Below are 6,000 nucleotides of genomic sequence, written 5' to 3' on the forward strand. Positions count from 1 at the left end.
ACGATTTTCGTGTGCTATAGCAAACTATTTTTTGGGTGATCCGGATTTCGATGTCAAAAATGCCAAATGTTTTTGTGGACGTCCTTCATGATCTTGGATATGCATCCGGTTGGCCCTCACGGCCATTCGGACCCATTTTCAAGGTCAAATGAGCCCCGAAGCGCGCATACCACCCATTTAAAAGATTTTCGTGTGCTTTGGCAAACCATTTTTTGGTGATCCAGATTCCGACGTCAAAAATGCCAAAATATTTTGTGGACGTCCGTCAATACCTTTTCTATGCATCCGGTATCACCTCACGGAAAATACGACCATTTTAAAGGTGAAAAGAGCCCCAAAGCGCTCATACACCCCATTTGACAATTTTCATGTGCTATAACAAACAATTTTTTGGGTGATCCGGATTCCGACGACCAAAATGCATAAATTTTTTGTGGATGTCCTTCAATACCTTGGCTATGAATTTGATTGGCCCTCAAGTAAATTCCGACCCATTTTCATGGTAAAACGAGTCCCGAAGCGCGCAAAACCCCCATTTCTACAATTTTCGTGTTCTATAGCAAAATATTTCTTGGGTGATCCATATTCCGACATGAAAAATGCCAAACTTTTTTGTGGACGTCCTTCAAGACCTATTCTATCATCCATTTGGCCCTCACAACCATTCTGACCTATTTCCAAGATCAAACGAGCCTCGAAGCGTGCATACCCCCTATTTCGATGATTTTCATGTGCTATAGCAAACAATTTTTTTGGTGATCCGGATTCTGACGTCAAAAATGCCAAAATTTTTCATGGATGTCCTTCAAGACCTTGGCTATGATTCTTATTGTCCCTCACAGAAATTCCGACCCATTTTCAAGGTCAAACGAGCACCGAAATGCGCATACTCCCCACTTCAACGATTTTCGTGTGCTATAGCAAACTATTTTTTGGGTGATCCGGATTCCGACGTCAAAAATACCAAAATTTTTTGTGGACATCCGTCAAGACCTTGTCTATTCATCCGGTTGTCCCTAACAGAAACTCTGACCCATTTTAAAGGTCAAACGAGCCCCGAAGTGCATACCCCCCATTTTGAAGATTTTAGTGTAACATAGCAAACCATTTTTTTGGTGATTCCAGATTCCAACGTCAAAAATACAAAAAAAATTTGTGGACGTTAGTCATGACCTTAGATATGCATCCGGTTGGACCTCAGGCCATTCCGACCCATTTTAAAGGTCAAACGAGCCCTGAAGCGTGCATACCCCCCATTTCGACGATTTTTGTGTGCTATAGCAAACCATTTTTTGGTGATCCGGATTTAGACATCATAAATGCCAAAATTTTTTGTAGATATCCTTCAAGACCTTTGTTATGCATCCATTTGGCCTTCACGGCAATTCTGACCCATTTTCAAGGTTAAACAAGCCTCGAAGCGCGCATACCCCCCATTTCGACGATTTTCGTGTGCTATAGCAAACCATTTTTTGGGTGATCTGGATTCCGACATCAAAAATGCCAAAATTTTTTGCGGACGTTCGTCAAGACCTTGGCTATGCATCCGATTGGCCCTCACGGCCATTCCGACCCATTTTAAAGGTCAAACGAGCCCTGAAGCGTGCATACCCCCCATTTCAACGATTTTCGTGTGCTATAGCAAACCATTTTTTGGGTGATCCGGATTCCAACGTCAAAAATGCCAAAAATTTTTATGGATGTCTGTTAAGACCTTGTCTATGCATCCGATTGTACCTCACGGCCATTCCGACCCATTTTCAATGTCAAACGAGTCCCGAAGCGCGCATACCACCCATTTCGATGATTTTCGTGTATAGCAAGCAATTTTTTGGGTGATCCAGATTGTGACGTCAAAAATGCCAAAATTTTTTGTAGACATCCTTCAAGACCTTTGTTATGCATTCGTTTGGCCCTCACAACAATTCTGACCCATTTCAAGGTCAAACAAGCCCCGAAGCGCGCATACCCGCCATTTCGATGATTTTCGTGTGCTATAGCAAACCATTTTTTGGGTGATCCGGATTCCGACGTCAAAAATGCAAAAAATTGTTGTGGACGTTCATCCGGTTGGCCCTCACGGCCAATCCGACCCATTTTCAAGGTCAAACAAGCTTCGAAGCGCGCATACACCCATTTTGACGATTTTCGTGTGCTATAGAAAACCATTTTTAGGGTGATCCGGATTCTGACGTCAGAAATGCCAAAATTTTTTATGGACATCCGTCAAGACCTTTGCTATGCATCCGGTTGTCCTTCACGGCCATTCCGACCCATTTTCAAGGTCAAATGATCGCCGAAGCGCGCACATCCCATATTTCGACTAATTTCATGTGCTATAGCAAACCGTTTTTCGAATGATCCGGATTCCAATGTCAAAAATTTCAAAATTTTTTGTGGACGTCCATAATGACCTTGTCTATGCATCCGGTTGGCCCTCACAGACATTCCAACCCATTTTAAGGGTCAAACGAGCCCCGAAGAGCGCATACCCCCATTTCGACGATTTTCGTGTGCTAGGATTCCGACGTCAAAAATGCCAAAAATTTTTGTGGACATCCTTCGTGATCTTTTCTATCCATACGGTTGGCCCTCAAGGCCATTCCAACCCATTTTCAATGTTAAACGATCCCTAAAGCGAGCATACCCTCCATTTCGACGATTTTCATGTGCTATAGCAAACCATGTTTTGGGTGATCCGGATTCCGACGTCAAAAATGCCAAAAATTTTTGTGGACGTCCTTCATGACCTTTTCAATGCATTAGGTTGACCTTCATCCATTTTGACACATTTTCCAGGTCAAACGAGGCCCGAAGCGCGCATACCCCCCATTTCGATGATTTTCGTGTGCTATAGCAAACCATTTCTTGGGTGATCCGGATTTCGACGTCAAAAATGCAAAAAATTTTTGTGGACATCCGTCATGATCTTGGCTATGCATCCGGTTGGCCCTCAAGGTCATTCCGACCCATTTTCATGATCAAACGGGCCCTGAAGTGCGCATACCCCTCATTTTAACGATTTTTCATGTGCTATAGCAAACCATTTTTGGTTGATCTGGATTCCGATGTTAAAAATGCAAAAAAATTTTGTGGACGTTCGTCATGATCTGAGCTATGCATCCGATTTGACCTCACGACCATTCCGACCCATTTTAAGGTCAAATGATCCCCGCGCCCCATTTCGGTGAATTTCGTGTGCTATAGCAAACCATTTTTTGGGTGATCCGGATTTCGACGTCAAAAATGCCAAAAATTTTTGTGGACATCTGTCAAGACCTTTGCTATGTATCCGGTTGGCCTTCACGGCCATTCCGACCCATTTTCAAGGTCAAATGATCCCCGAAGCGCGCACCCCTCCCCCATTTTGACGATTTTTGTGTGCTATAGCAAACCATTTTTTCGGTGATCCGGATTCCAATTTCAAAAATGTCAAAATATTTTGTGGACGTCCGTAATGACCTTGTCTATGCATCCGGTTGGCCCTCTCGGCCATTTTGACCCATTTTCAAGGTCAAATGAGCCATGAAGCGCGCATACCCCCCATTTCAACGATTTTCGTGCTATAGCAAACCATTTTTTGGGTGATCCGGATTCCGACGTCAAAAATGCCAAAACTTTTTGTGGACGTTCTTCAAGACCTTGGCTATGAGTCCGATTGGCCCTCACGGCCATTCCAACCCATTTTCAAGGTCAAATGAGCCCCGAAGCACGCATACCCCCCATTTCGACGATTTTCGTGTGCTATAGCAAACCATTTTTTGGGTGATCCGAATTCCGATTTCAAAAAATGCAAAAGTATTTTGTGGACATCCTTATGACCTTGTCTATGCATCCGATTGGCCCTCACAGCAATTCCTACCCATTATCAAGTTCAAATGAGCCCCTAAGCGCGCATACCCCCATTTCGATGATTTTCTTCTTCTATAGCAAACCATTTTTTGGGTGATCCGGATTCCATCGTCAAAAATGTCAAAATATTTTGTGAACATCCTTCAGGACCATGGCTATGCATTCAGTTGTACCTCATGGCCATTCCGACCCATTTTCAATGTCAAACAAGCCCCAAGGGCGCATACCCTCCATTTCGACGATTTTCGTGTGTTATAGCAAACCATTTTTTGGGTGATCCGGATTCCGACGTCAAAAATACCAAATTTTTTTTTGGACATCTGTCAAGACCTTTGATATGCATCCGGTTGGCCCTCACGACTATTCCAACCCATTTTCAAGGTCAAATAAGCCCCGAAGCGCGCATACCCCCTATTTCGACGATTTTCATGTGCTATAGCAAACCATTTTTCGGTTGATCCAGATTGCGATGTCAAAAATGCCAAAAGTTTTTGTAGACGTTCTTCAATACCTTGGCTATGCATTCGGTTGTCCCTCACGGCCATTCCGACCCATTTTCAAGGTCAAATGAGCCCCGAAGCACGTATACCCCCCATTTTGACAATTTTCGTGTGCTATAGCAAACCATTTTTTGGGTGATCCTGATTCCAATTTCAAAAATGCAAAAATATTTTGTGGACATCCTTAAGACCTTGTCTATGCATTCAATTGGCCCTACAAGAAATTCCGACCCATTTTAATGGTCAAATTAGCCCTGTAGCGGGAAACCCCCCATTTTGATGATTTTCGTGTGCTGTATCAAACCATTTTTTGGGTGATCTGGATTCTGACGTCAAAAATGCCAAAAATTTTTGTGGACGTCCGTCAAGACCTTGGCTATGCATCCGGTTGGCCATCACGGCCATTCTGACCCATTTTCACGATCAAACGAGCCCTGAAGTGCGCATACCCCTCATTTTGACGATTTTCATGTGCTATAGCAAACCATTTTTGGGGTAATCCGGATTTTGACGTCAAAAATGCCAAAAAAGTTTTGTGGACCTCCGTCATGACCTTGGATATGCATCTGGTTGGCCCTCACGGCCATTTTAACCCATTTTTAAGGTCAAACGAGCCCCGAAGCGCACATACCCCCCATTTCGACAAAATTCATGTGCTATACAAAACCTTTTTTTTTTGGGTGATCCATATTTCGACGTCAAAAATGCAAAATTTTTTTGTGGACATCGTCAATAACTTAGCTATTAATCCGGTTTGTCCTCACGGCCATTCCGACCCATTTTCAAGGCCAAATGACCCTTGAAGCGCGCATACCCCCTATTTTGACGATTTTCGTGTGTTATAGCAAACCATTTTTTGGGTAATCTGGATTCCGACGTGAAAAATGCAAAAAGATTTTGTGGACGTCCGTATGACCTTTTCTATGCATCCGATTGGCCCTCACAGCGATTTCAACCAATTTACAAGGTCAAATGATCCACGAAGCGCTCATACCCCATATTTCGATGATTTTCGTGTGCTATAGCAAACCATTTTTTGGGTGATCTGGATTCCGACGTCAAAAATGCCAAAATTTTTTGTGAACGTCGGTTAAGACCTTGGCTATGAATCCGGTTGGCCCTCACGGCCATTTTCAGCCATTTTCACGGTCAAACGAGCCCTGAAGTGCGCATACAGCTCATTTTGACGATTTTCATGTGCTATAGCGAACCATTTTTTGGTAATCCGGATTTCGACGTCAAAAATGCCAAAATTTTTTGTGGGTGTCCGTCAAGACATTGGCTATGTATCTGGTTGTCCCTGACGGCCATTCAAACCCATTTTTAAGGTCAAACGAGCCCCGAAGCGCACATACCCCAATTTCGACAAAATTCGTGTGCTATAGCAAACCATTTTTTGGGTGATCCAAATTCTGACGTCAAAAATGAGAAAAATTTTTGTGAACGTTCGTCAATACCTTTGATATGCATCCGATTGACCCTCACGGTGATTCCGACCCATTTTCAAGGTCAAATGAGCCCCGAAGCGCGCATACCCCATTTCGATGATTTTCGTGTGCTATAGCACACCATTTATTGGGTGATACGGATTCCGACGTTAAAAATGTCAAATTTTTTCGTGGACGTCCGTCAAGACCTTGTCTATGCA

This window comes from Solanum pennellii, chromosome 12 (genome assembly GCF_001406875.1).
Source record: "Solanum pennellii chromosome 12, SPENNV200".
Classification (NCBI taxonomy): Eukaryota; Viridiplantae; Streptophyta; class Magnoliopsida; order Solanales; family Solanaceae; genus Solanum; species Solanum pennellii.